Below are 26,858 nucleotides of genomic sequence, written 5' to 3' on the forward strand. Positions count from 1 at the left end.
CTGATCGACAGGTCCCACAGGAGCAGGAACCAGACTTGTCTTGGCCAATCGGGAAACACCAGGATCATGGTCCCCTTGTCCTGCTGGAGTTTCAAGAGAGTCTTCATTACCAGCGGAAGCAGAGGATACGCATACAGAAGACCCTTGCCCCAATGGCGGATGAGGCTGGTAGTCCGTCTGCCCTGAAAAGGAAGAAGTGGCTCACTTTGCTGTAGCAAGGGGAAGCAAAGAAGTCCACATCCAGGGTTCCCCACAGGCGAAGATTTGGTACGCTACTGATGGATTGAGTGCCCACTCGTGTGGTCGGAATGCTTGACTCAGGTGGTCCGCAACCACATTCAGTAGCGTACCAGATCTTCCGCCTGTGGGGAACCCTGGACGTGGACCTCTTTGCTTCCCCTTGCAACAGCAAAGTGAGCCACTTCTGCACCCTGTTCAGGGCAGACGGACTATCAGCCTCGTCCGCCACTGGGGCAAGGGTCTTCTGAATGCGTATCCTCTGCTTCCGCTGGTAATGAAGACTCTTGGAACTCCTAGCAGGCTGTACAAAAGGTACACTGCTCATAGGAGCACACCTTGTGACAGAGCCCAGGCCCATATCTGCACCGCCTCTTGACAGAGGAGGAATGAACCAGTGCCCCCCTGTTTGTTTATGTACCATATCGCCACCTGACTGTCTGTCTAGACCAGGACCGTTTTGTGGGAGAAGCGATCCTGAAATGCCAAAAAAAGAGAGCGTAGCGGATCGCCCAAAGCTCCAGGAAGTTGATCTGGCATTGATATTTTTGAGCCGACCAATGACCTTGCATATGGAGGCTGTTCACTGCATCCCTCCTGATTTGGGGGTGCATCGGTGGTCAGTACAACCTGGGGCAGGAGAACTTGAAATGGGACCCCCTGCTCCAGATTGGACGTGTCCTCCCACCAGGTCAGGCTGCATAATGCACATATGCGCATTGAGGTCCTGGGTCGCCTGGTCTCTTGTCTAAAGCCCTCTTGCAATCCAAACCGTGCAGTGCCCATTTGCCCTGGTGTGAATAAGGCCTCGGAAAGAAGGTGGGCAGAATGATTCACTGATTGAGATGAAAATGCATCACCACCTTAGGCAGGAACTTAGGATGTTTACGCAGAACTACCCAATCATGAAAGACTTTCGTGCAGGGTGGATACATAACCAAAGCCTGAAGCTCACAGACCCTGAGCGCCGAAGTGACCACCACCAGGAAGAGAACCTTCTAGGTAGGAACTTCAGATCACGGGAGCTCAAAGGCTGGAAAGAATCTTACATGAGCCGTGCCAATACCACATTGAGGTCCTAGGGCACAACAGGAGGCTGGAAGCTCAGTGCCCAGTACCAACACCGGTGAGGAAGGCCTGGAACTCCCAGATCTGACAGAGGCAGAGGCTTCCTCTCCATGGGGGTCGCTTCGGAGCCGGCACAGCAGATGCCAGTGCCGCACCTGTCCCGGTGCCGTGCAGAGACAGTGACCAGCGACGATGCTTGCGGGACTTCCCTGATTGCTTGGCCTGGTCCTTCCCCAGCACCGAGGAAAGCGAAGATCCCGAAGTCCTGGAATGCGAGGAGACTGGAGATGGCCTATCTCCAGCCCCCCGAGAGTCCCGATGGAGGAGTGGAGAGGGACTGCGATTCTAGTAACTCCCCTTGGCCTCCCGGTGTCGACACCCCCGATGCCAGAGTAGATGGGTGAGGCTTTTTAGACCCAAAAAGCTTTTCCATCTTATCCAGTCGGGTATGATGGCCTTTGGGAGGGGGGACGGACGGACATTGACATCTGATCGCAGAGAGCGCAGCCCCGGACATTGTGTAACACCCCCAGGCAGAGGATACAAACCTCATACGGATCAGTGACAGACATGGTCCACAGGCACAGGGGGTATTGTCGAAAACCGGATGGTGCCATAAAAAACAGCTGGTGAGCGGTCAATGGCCGGCAGCCACTGAGAAGAGACACACCCAAGAATCAACAAGGGGAAAAATTCAACCTACCTTGCCGCAGGAAGGATATCGACCAGTGGAAGAGGAACCTGGTGCAGAAACTGCTGAAAAACGACGAAAAGACTTTAAAAAAAAACAAAAAACAAATGAAAAAGCAGAGCTCCACTACCGCAATGCAAACACTTCGCGGGTAAAAAAAGAGACTGAAGAGAGACCCTGGGTGGATAGTAACATGCTGGGCATGCTCGGTGTGCCAGTCAAACTTTCTAGAAACAATGACAAACGTTTTCTGTGCTGGGCTCCATCTGATGATGTCATCCATGTGTGAGGACTACCATCCTGCCTGTCCTAGGAGAACAAGTAACTTATATTGCATTTTAAGGGTGGGACAGTTGGGCTTTATACCTGGCTGGCCCATATAACATGGGTGTCAGGTCTGGCCTTATGTTACTTGCCTGAACTCTTTATAGTGGTGGGTTAGAGCTCAAGGGAAGAAGGAGGGGGTAAAGGTATACGGGTGCTGCATGGTGTATGATGGCCATTGGTCCCCTGTAGCTTCAAACCAAGCACTGGTGAGGTGGCTGGTTTTGATTGGTTCCAAGCTGCAGAGGATCAAGGGAATGTTAGGAAACATTTTTACCTTGCTGTTGTAGCAGTCATTCCCGCTAAATTTTCCTGTTGTGGCAGACAGCATCCCTCCCTCCCACCCTCTAACTTTTTGTGTATTAGGTATGGCGGGTTACCAGAGCTTGGTTAATTTAAAAAATGGTTGGAGGGTTAGTGATTGAAAGATTGTACAGAGCGACTGGGTACAGTTGCTTGGAAAGTGGCTCCTTGCTGGGCTGTGCATTGAGCAGCAGGGTGCTGTCAGTGGCAGAGGGCTTTGTTTGAGCATAGAAACATATAGAAACATAGAAATGACGGCAGAAGAAGACCAAACGGCCCATCCAGTCTGCCCAGCAAGCTTCACACATTTTTTCTCTCATACTTATCTGTTTCTCTTAGCTCTTGGTTCTATTTCCCTTCCACCCCCACCATTAATGTAGAGAGCAGTGATGGAGCTGCATCCAAGTGAAATATCAAGCTTGATTAGTTAGGGGTAGTAACCGCCGTAATAAGCAAGCTACACCCATGCTTATTTGTTTTTACCCAGACTATGTTATACAGCCCTTATTGGTTGTTTTTCTTCTCCCCTGCCGTTGAAGCAGAGAGCTATGCTGGATATGCATCGAAAGTGAAAGCTTGAGTATTGTTGATCTGGTATTAATAAAAAAAAAAAAAAAAAAAAAAAAATACTGCAGCTTTATCTCAACCTCTGTGTCTCGCTCTTATTTGTTCTGATGTGCTGTAAGGAGGATGGTGGGATCCTAGTTAATACGACACACCGTTCCTCATCAAGGGCTATTTCTGTCAACTACTCTTGAATATCTTACTCTACAAGCATTACATATCTACGTTGTGGACAATTCTATACGGAACACGATCTGAACTCCCTGGCTGGAAAGGCATGTCGAATGATGATGAGCAGCAGGATACGGAAGTCAAAATGGGAGGTGATGAAAGAGTGGATAAGGATTTTGGTAGTTCGTCCAAAATAAAGGGAAGGATTTTAATGCTGTTATAATTGTTTTAGCAGTGTTCTGATGGGTGGAGCAAAGGAGAGAGAGAGAGCGCGAGCTCAATGTCGACTCCAAAGTTGCAGCTGAGGGGAACAGGGAGGATAACTTATCCACAGGGACCGAAAAAAGGCGAAGGGGGAAGTAGGTTTTGGAGGAAAGATAAGAAGTTCTGGTCTTGGCCATATTAAGTTTACGTTGTGGTGGGAAATGTAGGCAGCAGTGTCGGTGTTTATAGTTTTTACTCAAAAGTATTTAAAAAAATAAAATTAATAATAATAGAACTAAGTGCTATGACGAGTAGATATCCTCAAAAGTAAAACCTTCCAGACTTCTTGGACTAACCCTTAGAAGAACTGTGGCAAAATCATTAAACACGTGCAAGGAAAGAGGAAACTACAGAGGACCCATCACAGGCTTTCATAGGGAGAGAGCAGATCCGAGCAGACCGGAAGAATGTAGAGTACCAGAGGCAGGTGGTGGCCGGCAGCACTACTGCAGAGAGATGGGCTTGCTGATTTTTTTTTAAAGCTTTCCTTAGGATTGTTTAAAGATCTTTTTTGTTCATTTTGGGGCTTTTTATTTTTTCATTTTTGAGAAATAGAATGCACTATTAGCAAATAGCGTGTGCTACTTCCCAAAAATGAAAGGTTCACATAATTTATTATTTTTCGGTTAATTTGAAACAAAATTTAAGAACAGGCTTATTTGTCCCACTTTCGTTTCAAACGAATGCAGATCCCCATTGCTGCAGATGGTGAGAACAACAGAAATGCAATTGTTTCCCCAGTGACAAATCTGTCAGGAGTTGCCATGTTAAAACCCAGGGATCAAACCTTGCTTCTCCTACTGATGCACCTTATGACCTCGGGCAGAAACTCAAGAGCTCATTTCCCAAGTATTTTTCCCACAGACACAGACCGGGAGAAAAGCCTTCGTAAACCGTGCCCCAAGACTGAAAACCCTCTGAGGCAAGGAAACACCCACTGTTCCAGTCTGTAATTCACTCTGAGCAAGAAATTACATCCAAAACAATATTTTTTAACTTTGAAAGCTAGAGCAGATATTTAGCAGTCAGGACTGGCTGCTGGGGTGGAAGCCTGGTGGCAGTGCGCCCAGAATTTTGCACAAGGCCCTTAACCAAAATTCACAAAACCATTCACAATCTGCAACAACCAGACCTTCAGATCCCACTCAAACTATACCCATCCTCAAGACCCATCAGAGCAGCGTGTAAAGGGTACCCTGCGAGTCCCCCCAACGAAATCCACGCGTCTATCAACCACCAAAGAACGAGCATTCTCTACAGCGGGCCCGGCCATTTGGAATAACCTGCCCACCGACTTCAGGCTGGAACCCTGCCCTCTGACCTTAAGACCTGGCTCCTCCTCCAGGCCTTCCCTTAAACTTTCAAAACCATCCATTTTCTACCAGACAGGACTCCGCCTAGCTTAGGCTTGATATTTTGCCTCTGTTTTCTTTGTTTCGTTATTTAGTTTATTCAGTTTTGCTGTCCTTTGCCTCCGGCTAACATAGCCCTCCCCAAGTTACTACCTCCTTGTTATATGTAACTTTCGCCTCTTGTTCTACCCCTTGTTACATGTAAACCGATCTGATATGAATTTATTCATGAAGGTCGGTATAGAAAAGGGTTAAATAAAAATAAAATAAAATATAGTGGGGCTTGAAATACAGGGCAGCAATCTGGAAAGGTTTTGTGCCACTAGCCCTGCAAAGCAAGCCTCGCATGCCTTCACACTGATTTCCAACAAACCCTGGCACTTTTTCAGACAGCGATCCTAGCACCGCAGCAAGATATGGACCTCCCAGTGACCCTGCCCCAGGACACCATGACCACTTGGTGAGGGCACTGCGAAAGCAGTTCTTCAAGTTACTGGCCTGCTTCAACAGTATCTCATCTGCAAAAATCTATAGAAACCAGGCTGAACAGCACTTTAAAAGATAGCCACGCGTGTCGAAACAAAAACAAACAAAAAAAAACTGCAATGTTTTTCCTCCCAACATAAATGGGTTAAAAACAATATATGCACAGAGGGCAACATGAAAAAACTTTGGGGGATTAGAAACTGCTAAATGATGACTAGAGAGTCTGAAAATAGGAGCGAAATAAGAGGAAGAATATTGCTGAGAAGAGAGGGAGGGTGAAAGAGAAATGCAGCGTCTTAGGAAAGCAGCAAAAAGGAACCGGCGCCTGCTGACATCACACACAAAACTTGAGAAGGTGATAGAGCAATGCCTCTGTGAACCAGACCGGGGTGGGAGGTCCTTATAACCAGATTTAAGAACCATTGTTGAAAGAAGCCCTTCTCCGACTCAGCACAAGACAAAATTATGAGATCCGATGTTACCAGTGGGGATTCCTATCCCTGTGCCACTCACCAAGCAGGTGACTGCACGCCCAGTCGCGGAGGCGAGCAAAACACCGCAAACGCTAACTCACTGACCTTAGCAACTACTCGAGTGCCAGAAGGGAAAAATAACTCTAGAGCCCTCAAGCAAAATCAATCGCCAAACAAAACAGAGACAAGCAAATCTGTAGTTATCAGGCCTGTTAATTCTTTTTTAAACTTCTGTAAGATAAAATCCAGCAAGACCACCAAACCGCTCTGTCTGCATTTCCGAATGCAGGAGAAATCTCGGTACACTGGCTACATGAAGTCTTGTGACCTGCTCTCTCTTTACTTAAATTGGGATTACACAATTTATTTCCTTCTAAATGTAATAGAATCAAACCATTATGTAACCCCCTGGAAAGGATCTAGTTTCTTATACTCACTGGAGCCACGAGCTTTTCACCTCGCCATTTCAAATCCACTCTCAAGAAAGCTCTCTCTCCACAAAAGGTTCAAGGGGTTTTGTTTTTTTTGAGCGATGGAAGATCAGCAGTCATTTTAAATATAACATACTTTGAGGATTACCATACTTACCTATGTGCATCATCATGGGCCAAGTTTTACCATTAAAAAAAAAAAAAAAAAAGGAGCAGCAATGCTTGACCCTGCAATCTCCAGCCACTAATTGCACTGGGGAGCAGAAATCCAGAAGAGAAGCGCATCATGGAAAATGCCAGCAATTACATCAAATTTAATAAACAAATAAAATAAAGATGGGTTCGCTCTTTTCCACCATACAGTTACTGTGCGGCGTGGCAGTACTGCTGGCTGCCATTTGGAAGAGGAGGAAATGAGGCAGGATTTTGAAAGAGGGCGGAGAAAGGACCTCCTGAGTCACTCTCTGATCTGAAGGGCTGCTGAGAGCTCCGGGTGATGCGGGACCCAGCAACACTGAAGTCCAGCAGGGGTATTTCACTTTCTAGTTACAGGAAGCAGCGTAGGCAGGTTACTATCGTCAGGGCCTGCACTGAATGAGTGTGCAATCCGAAGGGCAGTTCTGGGGAAAGCACTGGTCCTGACGGCCACACATACCCGAGAGCACCACCAGAGCTTTTAAAAATCGCTTTGTCTTCACATCTATTGTGCCTACAAATAAAGAACTGTGCCAAGGGCTGCTTTTCGTCAGGCATTTCAGTTTCTTTGTATTTAACATGATTTGATTTGTGCGTACACTTCTGACAGGACCAGAGTTGTAGCTGCCTCCTCTGTTCTTAGGAGGTTACGTTTTCCTCTGAGAATGGAAAGTGAAGAAAAAAAGGTTATAACTGCTAATTCATGGCCTCCTTCCTTCTGCCTGCCACAATCATTCAAGAAGTGTTGAAGAAACAAAACATCTCCTTTTTGCTTTAACACCCTCTAACTGTAGTACGCTCAGAAGCGTCCCAGGAGGCCTGGCGCACAGCATTAGGAAAGCTTCGTAAAAGAGTTACAGGAGGACTTGTTGCTGCTGAAAAAAGTGGCGATCCTGGAGGGAGGGGAGCCAGAATGAGAAGTAGGGCACAAAAGGAGGAGAGAGAAAAAGTCAGAGGGGGATGAGGGAAGCTGAGGTAGAAGAGTGAGCTGAAAAAAAAAATGGGAAAGGAGTAAGGAATGAGAGACAGGAGAAGCTGGGAGGAAGTGTAAAATGAAAGGAATCAGGAGATTCCAGAAGATGAAAGATGTGAGGAAAAATGGCAAAAGCAATCATGTGAATTTTTAAAATTTTTCAATTCAAATATCCAATGATGTGACTTTAAAACATCCACACTATTTTACTTTTTTGTTTTACTTCTAGCTGTCTGAATGTGCATGAGAGTTTTTTTCTCAGGGTTGGTAAGACTCCAACGGCAAAGCTTCAAGAGACGTGAAAACCCCTCTCCACTGCAGTCTCCTTCACCGTGAAGCACATGGAGCACCTGCTCCCCCCATCTCCTCACCGCTAGGCTTGATCAGGCTGCGGGCATCTGCAAAGTTTGTACTGGTTTATATCTTTTACGACTGTGTTCACCGCATGAGAATATATGTGACTTTGCTGTTCCTCACTGGGGCAACCTAGCTGATCAAAAACAAGTCACTTTAACCAAATACATAAAAAATGGTGTAGCCCACCCTCATGGGCACACTGCCAAAGGAAGGAGGGAAAAGCAGAGCCACGTGCTGGCTCACAGTCCCTACATTCAGGCACCTGGCAAGTACCCAGTGTGCATCCGAGGAGCTGGATCAGAAGAAAGCACCAGCAGCCGAGAAGGGAGCGAGGCATCATCAGTAGTAGGAGGGGAAAGGGGAAGGGTACAGCCAGAAACCTGTGCGCCATCCCCAACTATCTAAACAAAAAATAAAAATCTGGGGGAGGACCCCAGCTCCTGTAAAACCGCTCCTTCCATCTCTTGAAGAAGTGTTTGGCAAGGTTGGACCTACTGTGCTCCTAGGACAAGCAGGCTGGTGCTCCTCACACATGGGCGACATCAGATGGAGCCCAGCACATCCACACAGCCCCACACGAGGCCCCTCTTCAGTCTCTTTTCCACAGAGCTTTCATCTCACGCTTGCGGACTTCTACTCTTTTGCATCGTATTTTTTTTTCCCCGGTCGATTATTGACTTCTTGCGCCAGGGTCCCTCTTCTTCCTAGTCGGTGCCTCGGGAGGGTGGCAAGGTAAGTTTTTCTTCCTTCCTTGTGGTCGATTCCCGGTAGTGTTGCTCATCAGTGGCCACTCGTCATAGACTGCTCTCTGGCTCTTTTTAATGGCGTCGTTCGGTTTTTGCTAATGCCCCCAGTGTCCGCAGACCATGTCTATCACGGATCTGCACAAGGTCCATATCCTCTGCCTGGGGGGGGGGGGGGGGGGGGGTGTCATTTTTGCGATCAAATGACCCCCAAAGGCCGTCGTGTCAGTCTGAATAAGGTGGAGAAACTTTTCGGGTCCAAAAACTCTGATCCATCGACTCTGGTGTCGGGGGAGTTGACGCCTAAAGGCCTTGAGGAATGGATTGAAACAAACTTTGCTGTCCACTCCCCCACTGGGGCCCTCTCGAGAGAGAGGTATCGGGGATAGGCCGTTGGTGTCGTTGCACTCCAGGACGTCAGGATCTTCACCACTTCCTCGGCCCCAGGAAAATCCCAGAAGCATCGCCACCAGTCACAGTCGTCGCACAGTGCCAGGCTTGGCACCAGTGGCCGCCGTGATACCCCCCCCCGAAGCAACCCCGCGGAGAGAAGGCATCGACCTCCATCGAACCCGGGAGTCCCAGGCGTTCCCCACTGATACCGGAGCCAGGCACTAGTCTCCCTCGGGGCTCAGAGGAGTTCCAGTGATGCCTTCTCCTCCTCCTCCTCCATCCGTTCAGTCTTCGGCAGATTTTCAGGAGGAGCTGGACCGCAGAGTGCAACCAGCAATGATCTGAGCCATGTAGAGCATCGAACCGCCGGCTCCACTGGTACCTCCACCGGTGCCAGAGCAGGCACCTGCAATGTTGGCTCCGCTGCTGGAGCACCTCGATGTCCTGGGTGCTTGCCTATGCAACAGTTGCCAGTGCCCGGGGTTCCATCCATACCCCAACAGCCACTGGTGCCTCCTCTGTCTGGGGCGATTCCCATCGTAGGTTCCTCCAAGGAGGATTAGTTATCACGGCCCGCAGCACTGTCGAGGGCCCAGTCTGATTCCTGGTCCCTCGGGGACCTCAGTGCCCAAAAATTGAGGGGTCTGGGCAGGGATCCACCATGGGGGTCCCCAGGGGACTTTAGTGAGGAGCTTGCCCTGTATGACTCGTGGGAGGACAACACCTCAGAGTCTTCCTCTGATGGCTCGGAGGATCTTCCCTCAGACCCATCCACTCCAGAGGAGAGGCGCTGGTCCCTGCCAGAGGACCTGACCTTTGCAGGCTTTGTCCGGGCCATGGCGGAAGCCAGTCCTTTTCGACTCCCAACAAAGATGCTGAAGGTCCTCCAGTTTGATGCCCCAAAGGAGATGGTGGCTGTTCCTGTCCATGATATATTTAAGGGGTTGCTCCTTTGGATCTGGGAGTACCCCATATCTGTTCCTTCAGTAAATCAGAAAGCAGATGCAGACTACTTAGTACATCAGGCCTTGAGATTTGAGAGGAGTCAGCTCCCACATCAATCAGCAGTGGTGGAGTCGGCCCTCAAGAAAGCCAAGTGTTCCCACACGCACGCTTCTGTGCCTCTGGGTCGGGAGCACAAGGCATTAGATGCCTTAGGCAGGAAGGTGTTCCAAGGCTCTATGTTGGATCACCTGTATTGCTTCCTACCAGCTGCATATGACCCAGTATACTCAAACTTTGGCAGCAGGTTCAGGAGTTGTCTGAGCACCTCCCCCAGTAGCAGCAGGATGCCTTTTTGGCAGTTACTTAGCAGGGCCTGGAGTGTGGTAAACACAAGGTACGGTCCACCTACAATGTGTTTGGGATGGCAGCTAGGGTGGCCGCAGCGGGCATTAGCACCCATAGGATGGTGCGGCTTTGAGCCTCTGATCTTCGACCAGAGGTCCAGGAGAAGCTTGTGGACCTGCCCTATACTGGCAAGAACCCGTCTGGGGATAAGGTGAGATGCTATGGCTCAGTTGAAGGATCACCATGAGATCTTTCAGCATCTCTTGGCCAGAACGTTGGATCCACTATCCTCTTCCAAAAAAATCTTTGCATCAGGGATCCAGGAGGTCCTTCTATTGCCAGAATAAAATACTACCCTCTTGCCTCATGTGCTCAAACTCCACGTGTGAGCTTCCGGAGCTGCTCTAGACAACAGAGGACCTCCAGGCCTCAGCCAGTGTTCCAGCAGAGCCTCGCTACAGGGTTCTGATTGGCTGCGGGGGAGCAAAGGTCTTGCGACTGTACCCTTGACACCGGACCCTCCAGTCAGAGGCGGCTGCGGTCCTTTGTAGACCGCTGGCCCCAGGTTACCTCGGACCAAAGGGCCTGTCCATCACTCATTGAGGGTACTGGTTGAACTTCCTGGGTGTCCTCGCGGACTCTCCTGCACCCATCTTGGGGCCAGTCCTCCCATCAGGAAATTCTCTTGGAGCTCTCCGCCCTTGTACCACTGAGGCAGCAAGGGCAGGGGTTCTACTCCTGCTATTTTCTGATTCCAAAGAGAACAGGGGGGCTCTGCTCCATTTTGGATCAGAGAGCCTTGAACATATTTCTGCAAAAAGAAAAAGTGCAATATGGTCTTGCTGAGCACCCCAATTCCCCTCCCGCAAAGAGGGGATTGGCTTTGCTCCCTCAATCTAAAAGAAGCATATGCCCACATCAAGATCTTCCCTGGTCACAGGAATTATCTGCGATTCCTTGTGGGCGACAGACACTTCCAGTACAGGGAGCTGCCATTTGGTCTCGCGAGTCTTCACCAAGTGTCTGGTAGTAGTGGGTGCGCACCTCCACCGGCTGGGGGTGCACATGTTTCCCTGCTTGGACGATTGCCTGGTCAAAAGCGCCACCCAGGAGGGGGCACTTCACCATTCAGGTACTAGAGTCCCTTGGGTATGTCACCAACTACCCAAAGTGCCATCTCACCCCATCATCTCAGATGAGCTTTATCGGTGCCTAGCTGGACACGGCTCAGGCCCAGGCGGATCTTCCTTGCAATCGGGTGTTTGCTCTAGCATCTCTTGCGAATCTGGTCCACTGAAGCCAGCAGGTCTTGGCCCACCTCTTGCTTCACTTTCTGGGCCACATCTGTTCAAGTTTCTCCCTTGGCTCGCTTGCCTATGTGCAAGACTCAGTGGATCCTGCGGTCTCAGTGGCAGCAGACCACTCAGGACCTCAGTGTACACATCCACATCACACTGCCTCTCCAGACTTCCTTGTCTAAGTGGGAGAGTCTACCCAATCTGGGGCAGGGAAATCCTTTTCAGTCTCCTCCTCCCCAGGTTGTGCTTTCCATGGATGCATCCACCCTGGGCTGGTGTACGCATGTGGATAGCCTCCGCATGCAAGGTCTGTGGGCTGCCCAGGAAGCTCAGTGCCAAATCAACTTCCTGGAGCTGCGAACAATCTGCTAAGCTCTTTGGGTGTTCTGGGATCGCTTATCCAACAAGGCAGTCCTGATCCAGACAGCCAGGTAGCGATGTGGTACATCAACAAGCAGGGAGATATGGGGTCATTCCTTCTGTGGTGGGAGGCTGTTCAAACTTTGTCATGGGCGCAATCCCAGGGCATGCTGCTCCGAGCCGGGTACCTGGCTGGGACGGAGAATGTGGTGGCAGAACGGCTGAATCAAGCATGTCAACCCCACGAGTGGTCCCTGGATCAGGCAGTAGCGGGTCACATCTTCTGCTTTTGAGGGATCCCAGACATGGACCTCTTTGCCTCCCCCTGTAACAACAACAAACAACGTGAGCCACTTCTGCTCCCTGTACAGGGAAGATGGAAAAACAGACTCAGAAGCCTTTGCTCGCCATCGGGGCAAGGGCCTCCTGTATGCATGTCCTCTGCTTACGAAGACTCTCCTGAAGCTCCAGCAGGACAGGGGGGACCATGATTCTCATTGCCCACCGTTGGACGAGGTAGGTCTGATTCCCGCTCCTGTCAGAGAACCGATTAGGGGAAGTCCCCAGACCAATCTGATCACGCAGGATCAGGGCAGGCTGCACCATCCAAACCATAGGGCGTTGTCTTACGGCCCCGTATGTTGAAAGGCTAGTTCTGCAGCCCCTTGACCTCTCTGAGGATGTGTCTCAGATCCTGGTGGCTTCCAGAAAGTCTTCCACCAGGAAGTCTTATAGCCTGAAGTGGAAGAAGTTTCCGTCTGGTGTGAGAGCCACGGCTTGGATCCATTCTCCTGCTCCACTTCGAAGTTGCTTGACTACTTGCTGCACCTTTTGGATGCTGGTTTAAAGACCAACTCAGAGTACACCTGAGTGCCATCAGTGCTTACCACCAGGGTGTCAGTGGTTCACCCATCTCTGTACAACCCACAGTGGGGCAGTTTGTGTAGGGTTTTCTTCCCCTGTGGCCTCCTGTTGTGTCCTGGGACCTCAACGTGGTGTGGCTTGGCTCATGCGAGATCTTTTTGAGCCACTGCGCTCCTGTGATCTGAAGTACCTGACCTGGAAGATTATCTGCTTGATTGAGGTCACTTGGGTTCGCAGGGTCAGCGAGATTCAGGCATTGGTGACGTATCTGCTCTATACAAAATTCTCTCATGATAGGGTGGTCCTGCGTACTCGCCCTAAGTTCCTACCTAAGGTGATGCCTGATTTTCATCTTAACCAGTCAATCATTCTATCCACTTTTTTCCCAGGCCTCACTCGCACCAGGGCGAGTGAGGCCCTGGTGCGATCCAAGCTCTGCACAGCTTGGATTGCAAGAGGGCCTTAGCTTTCTATCTCGAGCAGACAGGCGGCCACAGGCAGTCTATGCAGCTCTTCCTCTCTTTCAACAAGAACAGATTGTAAGTTGTGGTTATCAAGCAAACGCTGTCAAACTGGCTGGCGGATTGTATTTCCTTCTACTATGCGCAGGCGAGCCTTCCACTTGCAGGCCATGTCAAAGTTCTCTCCGTCAGAGCCATGGCGGCTTCGGAGGCCCACTTGAGAGCGATTCCCGTAGCAAAGATCTGCAAGGCTGTGACGCAGAGTTCTCTCCACACCTTCACCACCCATTACTGCTTGGACAGGGATGGCAGACACCATAGCAGCTTCAGCCAATCTGTCCTTCAGAATCTTTTTCAGCTGTAGAACCCAACTCTTCCTGCCTAGGGCCCTTTTTTCGGGTTGAGGCTATTACCACAGTTACCAACAGCACTTGAGTTGTTGTGCCCGTTGTCACCTGGTTAGGTGTCTGTTGGTCTTGCTTGTTGTTCAGCTGTGGATTCACCCATGTGTGAGGAGTACCACCCTGCTTGACCTAGGAGAAAGCAAAGTTGCTTACCTGTAACAGGATGTTCGCCCTCAAGAAAACCATCCACCACTCCGCGGAGTTGGGTTTCTCCTATGTTTTATTTTTTCATAATTCTATATTACAAGATTGAAGAGGGACCTCACGTGGATGCGTGGATAGTGGCATGCTGGGCACACTCAGTGTGCCAGTCAAAGTTTCTAAAAAAAAAACTGTCAAACTTTAATATAGGTTTTCCATGCTGGGTTCCATCCGATAATGTCATCAATGTGTGAGGACTACCATCCTGTTGTCCTAGAACACCTGTTACAGGTAAGCAACTTTTGCTTTCGCAGGGTTCTGTAAAGTGAGAAAAGAAAAAGCTGCACAGCAGCTCAACAGTATAACAACTGGACAGAAATGTTCTCTTATAATTTAAAATGTACATGTGCCATTTAAGCAACTTGCATACGTTAGCAGAAGGTTTGTTGCAGAGCAATGAATTCGAGTGGTTCAAGATTTTGATGATGGCCGTTAGATATAACATTTGTGGTATGTAAGATCATTACAACTTGAAGGATAACATCCTTGCCGCAAATCTGTTCGATTGAAGATGATACTTGAAGCTTGATATTTGCAGCGACAGTGAGCAAGTACAATACAAATATTGTGGAGACGCTTATCCGCAGCAAGGGCTTGCTGTAATAACTGAACCCAGTACTATGTGTGGTGATGTTCCGAGAATTAAAGTAATGTAAGAAGATTTATCCTGACTATGAAGATGCAAACAAGAGAAGACATATAACATTTTATGGGAGGATAGTTACATAAATGATACCGACATGATAGTATAGTTGCGCTGTTGTGAATTGTTAGTCCCTGAAGAAGCCCGCGTGGACGGGTGAAACGAGATCTTCGTTGGAGTTACCAAACTTATATGTTGAAGCAATTGATTTGTTCATTGTTGGTATTAATTGAAAATTATGTAGAGGTAGGGCAACTACACATTATAAGACGTCAACTTATGCATAACAGTGTTAAATATACTACCATGTTGGCTATTTTTAGGGGTTATGAGTGATAAGGGGAGTACGGATGAGTAGAGAATGAATGGAGGGTAATGCATGGAGTACATAGTTTTAATGTAAAGGAGATTACTGCACACATAGGGGTCTTATGTATTAGATTTAGTGGAGTCTAATTAAAGTGTGGAATTGTACATACATAATAAAAAATTGTTTTTGCAGCATTATAAATTGCTGAGTTCCTCTAGAGTATATGTATATTGACCATTTTATTTTTAGGCACGTGTGCATTTGTGAGGGATGGGAGTGACTGGCCTGGCAGTTTCTCGCTACTCCTCTGGGCTTACGCTTCATTCGGAACCTCAGCAGGGTTCTGATGTCCTAAGTCTTTATCTGCAACTACACAAGGATTATATTTTCCCATTTTATAATCCCCTCTCAATTCACCTAGCCCAGTCAGTTATAGCGATCGTCTTTGCCAGGGGCCATGAAACAGGACTACTTCAGGAACCTGGCACTCATAGGCCCTATGTTATTGATATAACATAGACATATATCATGTCTATGTTATATCAATTTCTCTGTAAAGCCTGTTGCTGAATTATTGTTTATTGTAAACCGAGGTGATTTTTTTACGTGCCGCGGTATATAAAAAAAATCACTAAATAAATAGATCCTGCCCCCAGGGATTGTCATTGTGAGATGAGCAGGACACCGCCTCTGTCTGCTTCCTGTACCAGCTGGGACTTGGGAAGAGACAATCTGACTGACCCAGGTCTCTTTAAAATGACGATGCAATGCAGTGACCCTGATCCACCAGGCCAGCTCAACCGCCTGTCCAGAGGGTCGGGGTTCAGGATTTGTTTCGTGGCCAGAGCTTGGGATTTTTGAATCAAAAGATTTATCATAAACCAAGCCAAAAAAAGTCTTCTCTCGGAGACATTGCTCTGCAGCCCACTAAAAATGAAGCTGGTAAGATAGTAGATCAATCCAGTCTTCCCAGCTGTCCTGACTACACTTCCAGGCCCTTACTGCCTCCCACTGTACTAAAGGATGTTTCCCAGCTGTCAGCCATACAAGTTTGACCGCCTGCAGAAGATTGTTCCTTTTCCTTGTTGTCCTTGTGGGCTTCTGAATCGAGTCCATCAAAAATCAATGGCCAGTAGGTATAGTTTCATAATATGCTATTAACTTCATTGGATTTATGGCAACCCACACCTTTTTTGACAGGTTACATCCTGCTGCCAAGTAGAATGGAGCTCCCATCCATGAACATTGTGCAGTTTTAACTGGCATAGACCCATCAGTTTGCTCCTCAATCCCTGGGGGTTTTTACTGAATTGTTATAAGAACATATTTAAATCCAGAAAAAAAATGATTATAGTAAAACATATTACAGTAACATCTTGTAGAGATGCTCTTTTTTTGCACTGTAGCTACTAAAGTTACCAGGATTAATCACTTGCAAAATTTGTTAAACTACAATCATATCACCAGTATTTTTATTGCATCAATTGACATTTGCACATTTCTAAAATACCTTTAAACAGATAAATAAATTTGTGTTCATTATAAACTGGCTAAGCAAGTTGGGTTGGTTTTTTTTTTTTGTTTAACACTTTACTATGCAGCCCTTCACCACTCTATAAATCAATGCTGGACAGGGCTTTTTTAAATACATGATTTATCAGGTGATCTATAAGCACTTTTTGTCATTTTTACAATAGATTTGCACAGAATGGCACTTGTAAGACAAATTATAAGAAGAATGCAATATAGCTTTTTAGGAAGTAGGTATCAGAGAAGGTTGGCTTGGCCAATTTATTTAAAAGCAGACGTACACACAGGAAAAGGCGGAAGTGCAGACGGTCAGACATACAGAAACAGTGTGGCTCATGATTTCTAAATTTAGACTTTAAATCAACTCAGAATAATTAAAAATGTAAGGAGGAAGGGGAAATGGTGATAGTGTATGAGCAGTTAATACAGAAACAGAGACTATATTTGCCCATAACTGTTAAACTGGTGTTACCCCTTAACCCCTTCAAGGCAGGATAGCAATCTCTTGAATATGTAACGCCTTGAAGTTTGTTTTTTTGGGAAGGGTAACAAACCTGGGCTAGCCCTCAGGAAAATCACCAGATTCGAGATCTGAAGGGCATTACATTCCCCTAGCTGCAGTGATGCATGTTCACACAGAGGATGTCCAACGGAAATGTCAGGATTTAGTACATCACAGAAAGAGTCTCTCAAAATACATATTAAATACCTCTACAAAGACTTGGAAACCATCACTAGGAATAATGTGCTCATCAGGCCAGCTTCTGAAGCCTGGGGAAAAAAACCAAAAACAAAACACCATTAGAAAAAATTACAGATCAAAGCCTCATAAGGAGTACAGTCTTACCTCTACTGGACAGTGAAGTTTGAGAAAAGTATGACAGATCTCACCCTCAAAGAAAGGTGTTCAAGGAACTTTATCTTTTTTTTCAACTTAAATGTAATTTGATAATATTATTTGTATTGATTTTACTGTATTCATTGACTGATTTTACTATCAATTTCTTTGTAAACCGATATGATGGTATATAAACGCAATAAACTATAAAAGGCATGTTTTTCAACAATTTTTTTTGCTTACTTTTGAGTTAAACACTAAATACAATCATTAAATTAAAAAAAAAAAAATAGATCCCGACATCTGCATGAAATCCCATTAAGTCACTAATCAAAATGTCTCCCAATACAGAGAATTCCCTGCCTTGTGATAAACGTTTGTATCTAACAATAGGCAGGGGACATGTGGTTCACAGCTAGCTAACAGATGGTAGCAAGACATCAGTAAGCAGGGATTTTTCCCCCCAAGGGCTGCAACTCTGTGATTTGCCCTGTGGCCCCAAAAAGAGAGAGACGGGCATCCTGCATGGGATTGCCGGCACTATTTTCCCCCCCCCAGAAAGCTCCGATCACTAAATTATACCAAGCGATGTTTATAAAAAACTTCTGTACTCGGGCTCACAAAATCTCAGTTTCAGTAAATGTGAAAGAAAAAAATGTAACATCAACTGGGATTCTATAATTATCTTTAGGTTTTAAACGCAGGACTAGGCCCGCGTTAAACTTATCCGAACAAAAAAACCACTCTTGTATCAACTTCACATCGCACAACTAAATCCGGAGAGGGGCAAGCAAAACCAACCAAGAGGCTCCAGACAGTTACTGCCATTTCTGTGCTAACTGCAAGGAAACGCCTCCTCTCCAAGAGACCAAGTATGCAAAAATCACCAGAGCTGACCCGACTGACGCCTGATGGAAATGAACAAGATGTCTGCTACGCAAGGGAGAGAAAGAGAAGCAGGCAAGATTTTTTTGTTTTATAAATAAACTCCTGCACAAAGCGAAAAAAAACTGTAGTGCAAAATGATTTTCAGGAATCTGCACAGGATGCTGTCTGGTCTTTGCGAAATCCAGAGAAAGCACAGCCAGATGATAGCAAATGGTAATCAAGTTGGACTGAACAAATCCAGCTAATATATATAAGGGGGGAAAAAAAAAATTAAAATCAGTGGCAAAAAAAAAAAAAAAAAAAAAGCTTTGTTGCTCTCTTGCTTCTCACCACTGCTACCTCTACAGATTCCCAAAGGGTCTGGTTAGTTTTGGTAAAAATATTTTGCTTGTAAATTAACAAAAATCACTGTTAACTCCAGAAAGTGATTCAAAAAAATGTACTGTTAGTCCAATAAAAAGGCATCACCACATCATTTGACTTTGTTTCCACTTTCTTAGCGTGCCACGTATTACTGAGAATAAATATGCAACTTTTAACTATTCCGGGAACTTTGGCGAGTCCTCTTACACGCCACTGTTGCTTTGTTCCTTTCTGCCTGTTCGAAGTGAGATGTCCGCCCTGCGAGAGGTCCAAGCACAGGAGTATAAAGCGGTCACAGACCTTCTTGAAACTCGTGCGGGTTTGCTTGGAGCCTCTCTGTGTCTGAGATTGCTGCATCCACTGAACTGTTTTGCGCTCGAGATTGATGACGCTGCAGAGGTTTTTCTGACACCATGATTAATCTTGTGCCCTCTCCATGTGAGCACACAACTGCATCACTGGAAAATTAAAGCTCTTCTATCAGTTCCACTAATAATTAGCCATCTGCATATTCACCAAAATCGCGGACGCCTCATCAGTTTTTCAATTCTACATCAGCCGATCTTCCCTCAGAAGAAGTCTAAGCGCGGAGATCGTTTGCGCAAAAAAACTTTAATGAACCAATGAAGACCCAACTCCCACCGTTCCTCGACAGAGCGGTAAATGCAAGTAGCCCGGGGCTCCGTGGTAGTGCTGGGCTGGGTTCAATTCCTGGGGATGCTGCAGAGACGGCCCCTGGAGGGAGGGGAGAGGAAATCCCAGGCATCTCTCCATGATGAAACTAATGGGCAGATAGATGTAGGTTTCACATTACCTGGGGGCTCCAGAAGGAGCTGCATCTTGTGATCCCCCCCCCCGCATACAGCCATCTCTAGACAGAAGTACTGTGGGAAGGGGGCGGGCAAGAGTATCATGCTCACCCCCCACAGCACAACTCCCTGTATTCAAATCAATTAAGAAGGGATCCCGAGGACCACCCACGCAATTAGAAAAAAAAACCCTGGCCAGTGTCAGCCATCTGATACAACTACCGTTTCTACCATCATGTAAACAATTTGTCTGCATGGATATGGTAGAGAAGCCTGGAATCTATACAGAAAGGGACAGAATCTGACTATAAACCCTGCCTTTCCATTCCTGTAACACACTCCGTATCCACATAATCCCCCCCAACAACCGTGATCCTTACAACTTAGCAAACAAAAAGAAACCCTGCAAAGAAGACGCTCAGAAACTATCCAGCAACTCTGTCATCCCATAACAGCACTAGGCTCCCAGGACTCAGACTGCAGTAACGGGTACCTGCAAACATTACTCCAGCTCCTAGAACACCAATGCCCCTTCTACTGGAAAAACAGAACAAGCCAGATGCTATAGGTCCCTACAGACATTATATACTACCGTCAGAAAAGCAGAATAAAAATGGACCCTTACTTAATACAAAAGAAAAGTCCACAACTTAAAACTAAATATGCAGACAAAAACTGAAATGGAAACTCCTGCAATACCAGTGGAAAAAAACAGAAAAGCATTTCTCCTGTACTGAGAAAAATGCAAAAATATAAGAAATGCATATTCCCAAAGCTGACATATTACATGCTCTAAAACTAAAATATTTTCTACTTCTGTAGTCTGGGCATTTTATTTTGTGACTGGGTTAATTACTCTTTTTGGTCTTCTCCAAAGTTCTCTTCCAGGGCCTCTTCTCCAATTTCCATTTCTTCTCTCTTCTTTCCTTTCATCCTTACATCTGTCTCAGCTACTTATCTTTCCCTTTCATTTTTCCACTTCTTTCTATCCACTCACAGCTAATTTCACCCCTCTTCTAACCCTTGCAGCTGACAGTCTCCCTCTTTTCACCTCTCATCTACCTACCAGCTTCTCCTCTCTCACTCTCACCCCCCATTCCCTCTTCACTCCTTATCCAGCCTCCAATTCCCTCTCTTTCATCCACTCCCTAATCTTCTATTTCCACCACAACCCTCATCTACCTTCCCCTTCTCTGTCGGCCTTCTGATCTCATCACACTTAAATCAGCTGACCTTTCACGAAAGGTGGACTAAAAACATTAAATTAAATTCCCTCCCTGGTCTTCTGTCCCTTAACCCCTACCCAGCATCCCATTGGCCCTTTCACTGCCTCCCCAGCTTGCTAAGGACTCCAGAGATAGGAGTTCCACGGTTCAAAGCAAAGATGTTTCAACCACGTGGGCCACAGAAGGAGGAAGCATTCCTGCTTTGCCACCCCAGCTTCAGCTGGCTTAGAAATTCTGGCTGAGGTGGCAAGTGATTTTTTTTTTTTTTTTAGCAGGGTACTTGCCACCCCATAGGACTGACCCTGCCCCCCCCAGCTATGGACTGTACTTGTGATGATGGAGCGGAGCTGGGAGAAGGTTTTTAAAATGTGTTTCCAGGTTTGGGTAGTTGCAAATGAAGACTCATGATGCCACAGAGAGCAACGTGTACAAAAGCTTGACAAAATCCCGTCAGAAAATCTATTCTTATCTTACCATGTTCAAACGGAACAATCTGACCAAAGACTCTTAAATGTATACAAGACATTACTGTAATATATAAAAGATCATTTTCAATGGGAGATTTTTTAAAATGGCCTTTTACAAAACTGTATGCCCGATATGTGGGAAAACGTACGCTCGTATCTCGTGTCTGCGCAGAGGGTTACATAGACTGAGTGAAGGCGCTCCCGGGGCAAAATTGGGGAGGGATTTTGCACACTTTTGAATTTTCAAAAATCCCCCCCCAAATAAAATCTCACACAGTTTAGCATGCATAAGTGTAAACGGGTAGTGTCAGTAGCATAGTTTTCAAAAGAATAAGTACATGCATACTTCCCCTTTAATTTACTAGGCAACTAATATTCCGTGACTCCAACAAGCGCAACACAGATCGCAACTGTACATTCCTAATAAAAAACATAGTACAACACAAGAACTATCTGAAAATTAGTGTAATTTATGTGCATATTTGCCATCTAATTTATGCAGCTGGTACATCAATTACCTCTCCCTCCATGTATAATGTTGAGTTTACATGCAACCAGTTTTGGGACATCTGACATCTGCTATGTCTGTTTCTATATTTTCTGTTGTACTATTTTAAAAAATAAATGTGGATAGTCATTTTTGTTCTGGGGTATAAGCATGTAAGAATGCCACAGCAATACATTTATTTTGATTTATATTCTGCTTTTTGGCAGTTCAAAGAGGACTATATTGAGGTACTGAAGGTATTTCTCTATTCCCAGAGAGCTTACAATTTACATGATATCCAAAGAACAGATCTAGATGATGTGCATAGCTCATGTACCTCATGTCATCTTTTCTGATTACTTTTATGTTGCTCCAAAATAAATGTACCACAATTTGCAAAGCATCCAATGTTTTTGGGTCCAATATATTTACTAAAAATCTGCATGACAGTAATAGAAGATAAACACTGTGTAACTTATTTATTTGCCAATAAAGTTTAAAAAAAAAAAAAGTGATTACAGTAGAAGAAAAAAAAAAAAGTGTGCAGAAAAATCCCAAACCAAATACCACTGTGTCAGCAGACTTTAAATGACAAGGTTGCTAGTACCATTTCAGTAACTCACCCAAGCCCACATTAAATTCAGGTTATCTAAACAGAATAAGGCCCTATCTCCAGCTTCACATTATACATGGGAAAAGATTTAGTGAACCTGTAGGTTCCCAAATAGCTTAGCCACATTAGTCATCGTATATTTTAAACACTAAACTGTAGATGCAAGCCATTAAGAAAGATTCATCTAGAATAGCTTACAATGCAGTCTCTCTCCAAGGCTACAGCTAGAAATACAGGGAGCATGGAAATCAATCTGCGAGAAACATCAGCACACTCAAGATATTGCTGGCTCTAAGCAGGTTATAACGGTGAAGGATGACAATGCAGTACCGGGTCACTTTCTTTCTTTTAGGATGTAATCCATCTCTGCCCCAACCCAGACGTGGAAGCGTTTACTCTAGCAATACTGCCTCTTAACCATGTCAGTCAGCCTCCCAAGAGAGGCAGATCATACCTAAGGGTTCAGATGTCCGAAAGAGAACTTCCCCATTTGATGTACTAAAGCTGACTAAGCATGTTTTTTTTTTCTGGTAGACATCTGGCCCTTAAGTCACGTGCACTGCCCAAACAGGCCCTCTTCACGTCTTAGCTATCCTTCTCCCCCAAAATAAACAGCATAGTTTTACGAGCCACACGCAAACATATGGACTCAATCCCTGTATGTGGCCCGCATGTGTATGCAACTAAGTAGTCCCCTTGGCAAGGAGGGACACGGTTGGCACAATGTTAACTTCCATTCACGTCTGGACCCTGCTGTCTGGTGGAAATCTGCAGCATCTGCAGCTCCTTGGGACACAAACCAGCGAGCCACATACTTTGGTGTTATCAGTCACCCGTTGCTCCCTTCTCACCCCACCCCCCAGCTGGACCACGGAGTGCTTACTTCTGCCAATCTCAGCTGAGCCACAGAGCACCAGGCCAACACTAAATCAAACCTTGCGGTGTTATGCAGCGAGCACGCCGTCCCTCACGCTGCCTTGTACCCTTTACTTTTCTCTTAGGTGCATGGACTACAAAAGCCATTTACCGCTGCAAGTCTTCTTGAGGCCCAGCCCGGACACAGTCTCTCCTGTCTACGCCCACCATGCTCCGAGAACGGCAGGGACTTGCCCTGTGACAAAAACCAGAGTCAAGCCGGCAATGCCCTTTCAGAAGAGGTGGTGAGGACGAAAGCAGTAAAATGCATGGGGATAACCGATTAGCTTTGATGCAACTCAACATCACTCTCCACTTTGGACAGTGGTTGGGGGGGGGGGGGGGAGGAGAGGGAGGAGACTGGATTCAAACAACAGCCAACACTGGGCCCCAACTTTTACAGTCTGGGGTACTGATATGGAGACATTAGGGGAAAAGCAGGAGGACTGCTTCTACGACCAATTCTAAATGCAAGGCATGTTCAAGCAGCACAGTCTGATTGTAATTATTTCCCTTGACATACGGCTTAAGAGGAAACCTGCAAGGAGAGGCAGTTACTACCATAAAAAACTTGCTGGGCAGACTGGATGCACTATTTCGTCTTTTCCTGCCATAGTTACTATGCAAGTCGTTTTCCATCCTTCCCCTTCTTGGCCAGCATGGCCAGTGCCTTCAGTCTCCCAGGGAAACCTTACTGCCATTTCCCAGCATACAGCTTTCCCAGTGCTGGTGGGTACCAAGGGAGTGATCCAAAATCTGGCCCTGGAACAACAGGACCAGGTAAAAATGGTGGGTAGTAATCCAGCTAACAACAAGCCCCTGGCAGCGTGGGGGTTTGAATCCATTCTAAATGCTGGGAACAGGAATAAATAAGGGTCTAAAGTTTGTCTACGGGGAGTGTGTCAAAGACCCAGGAAGGAGAAAAAGGGCCCTTCCCTGTGGAGGAATAAGTAAGCAACTCATGGCAGTCATCAGCTTCCCTCTGAAATTTGCTGCCACACCTCAGTACCCCCCCCCCAAGCACCCGAGTATTTAGAAGTGAGGCCCCCCCCGGGGCAGGGGCAGGGGCAGAGGCTTCCCCCGGGTGCTGCGTGTGTCTGTTTACATCCTGTGACACCAAGGCCGGAAGGAAGCCACTCGGTGAGGCCCTTTCCTGAAAAACTCTTAGTCACGGGCCTGCAGCCACTGCCAGCTCCAGCTGTCACCCGGCAGAGCCGCCCTGGTGCTTGCGAACCTCTCTCCCTTACAGCTCGTGCCCCCTCTATACCACCATCAGCACCAGCAGAGCCTGCGGCTGCCAGCCCCCACCCATTTTAAGGTTACTATGGAAACCTAGGGGAACCAGTGTCCGGAGGCAGGTTTGGGCTTTCAGACCCCCAGGAAGGGGGTGGTGGGGGGGGGCGCAGAAGGGCGACAAATTAAATGCGTGGACCTTTTCAGATTCAGATAACTTTATTGGCATCACAATCTCACCAGGGTTGCCAAAGTCATATACAGAACGATTAAAATAAAAAGGGCTCTGTAAAGTCAGCCCTGCTCATCCTCACCAGGGGGGCTCACGAGGGCCGGCAATCACAGCTCTTACCAGGACCCCACAGGCACAGATAGTTTGGGGGAAGGGGACGAGAGAGGGACGACAAACCGTGGATGGTTTCAAGAGCCTCAGTAAAAAGTTAGCGCTGCGCATAATGAGAAGCGGGGAAGGGATCCGGGAAGGATGACTCCGGATTCCTCAGGAACCAGCAGGAAAGCGGATCGGCACCCACCCCCCTACGAATAAAGCTCAGCGGCGAGAAGCGGGGGCTCCTCCGGGGGCCTCTGCGATCCCGGGGTCCCTCCGTCTCTCGCGCTCTCTCATCCCAGGAGTCTCTCGGGCAGGAGGGGGCGGCTGTCACTCGTGCAGCCCCAGGATGTAAACAGCAAACGCCGGCTCCCTCCCTCCCTCCCTCCCTCCTCCCCTGTTTACCTCCACTTTGAATTTCATCTGCGCAACATGAGCTGGAATGCGGACATCCAGGAGCCATGTGGCAGGAGCCCAGAAACCTCCGCTTAGCAACCAGAACATGAGGGCACAGCTCCCCGATTCCTCCCAGAAATACCACCGGCAGGGCTGGGGGGCTGTAATGGGGGCGGGGGGGGGGCAGTGACAGCGGCTCCCTCCGTAAGGGCACCCCCACCCCCTCCCACAGGCATCCAACAGAATGATCCCGGGCATCCTCGGCATTTATTCTGCTTCTCCGCGCCTAAAGGCCCCCCAAACAGGCGCGTGCTGGGCAGGGGTCCCGGGAACTCACCGCGTTGTGACGTCCGCGGGGACAGGTGCAGCCTCGCGCTCTCTCGCTGGACTCCTGCGCTCCTCTCTCCGGGGCTCTTTCGTTATATCCTGGCCATCATGTGACACCGAGAGGCTGCTCCGTGCGATCTTAAAGGGGACTTCCCCCCCCGGACTCTCGGGGCGGCGGCAGCAGTTACATGGGAGATGACCAGACAGCAGCTAGGGGACCATTATCCTCCTTCCCTGCCCCCTCAAATACTTTTGGTTAAATAGCCTCGGGTATTGCCACTCTTCACTGAGTTAAGAACAAGATATACAGGTCACAGCTATGACAGCTTCCACAATTACCAACAACACACACCTACCTACTCCGCAACACATTAAACACCGGGGACAGCAGTCCCCGGCAAGGAGACCTTGACCTTCATTAGCTTCCAGCTCTAATGACTCATCCAGCTGCATCGTACCGAAGGCCTGGGCGCATGGAATAGCCATGCCCTTCTTACAAAAACTTGAACCATTTTCTCTCATCTTCCCCCCCGGATTACCTTATTTGTGGTCTATGTGAATGCATTTTACTACTTTTACCGTTTTAACTTCCCTCCACCACTTGTATTTGTGATCGGAGTAAACGCTTTTTCCAAAAACCTCCCATCCAGACCAGCCCTTTTGTTATTAGGGGCCTGGCTTTAATTAAACCACCACCACATCAGCCCATGTGCCCCCTATCCAATGGCACCTGAGCGGCCCCCCCCATTTCTTTTAGACGGTGCCTTGCCAACAACAGGAGGACCTGGTCAAACTTTTAAGTCCATTCTCCGACCCCCTTGCTAATGTCCCTACCATATTCTTGCTGGCCAGCTGCTTTAGCAGGTTAAATATGTTAAAGCTTCTGTCAGTAAGGTGTAGCCCATCTGCTTAAAAAGGAGGCCCTGTCATCCCCTGAACTCCTTATGGCTTCGCTCCCAGACTTCTGACACCTTGTTCAATTTTCTCCTGCTACTCTATTGCGTTTTAGCTCCCATCCAAAACAGTCAGGAAATTCCATCAGACCAAACTATAATCATGCTGTACCGCGGCATTTTAATCAATGCTATACCTTGTTCTGTTTTCATTGATCTGGTTAGTGATCTGAATTAGGACTGTACCCTTGCTTGGGTTGCGCCTTTCCCTTTTGCCAAAGCATGGATAGGAGCTGGTCCCACTTCCTACTTCTCTACCCCATCCCTGCTTTCTCAGGAAGAATGCCCAAGCCGCTCGCTATATTTCCTTTTGCCCTGTACCAGGCCCAAACTATAAATGAATGTCCCATAATCCAAATATTTTTTTCCCATTGGCGCTAGGCTAGTTCCACACCATTAAATAAGCAGAACACCTCAAAATTGAATATCCAAAAGAGGTACAAAGACTATCAAGCAACAACATTTAGGGAAACTGTTAATAGTGTCTAAATTGGTGTCAGACTGGTATCAGAGCTATTATTATGCGTGTAAAAATAATTTGTCTCTTGCCTGCAGTGGGCTTCAGGCAATTCAGAGACTACCTGCTTAGAGATGAATCTTAAGACCCGTGTGCGGACGCACATGCTCAT

The 26,858-nt window shown here is 47.2% G+C and overlaps 1 long non-coding RNA gene across 8 annotated transcripts in view; it reads right to left on the reverse strand.

Moving 5' to 3' along the window:
• The window catches only part of LOC115099648, a 266,836-nt gene that overhangs the window by 221,208 nt on the left and 18,770 nt on the right, over positions 1–26,858 (reverse strand). For 2 of the 8 annotated variants that reach the window (XR_003858834.1, XR_003858835.1), the window contains exons 1-2: positions 25,287–25,437; positions 17,096–17,157 (exon numbers count right to left, since the gene is read on the reverse strand). This is a non-coding gene — a long non-coding RNA (uncharacterized LOC115099648). Of the gene's footprint in view, positions 1–17,095; positions 17,158–24,958; positions 25,069–25,286; positions 25,441–26,858 lie in introns of those variants that run through there. The other 6 variants (XR_003858831.1, XR_003858833.1, XR_003858837.1 and 3 more) reach the window with 5 other exon arrangements.

This window comes from Rhinatrema bivittatum, chromosome 9 (assembly GCF_901001135.1).
Source record: "Rhinatrema bivittatum chromosome 9, aRhiBiv1.1, whole genome shotgun sequence".
Taxonomy (NCBI): domain Eukaryota; kingdom Metazoa; phylum Chordata; class Amphibia; order Gymnophiona; family Rhinatrematidae; genus Rhinatrema; species Rhinatrema bivittatum.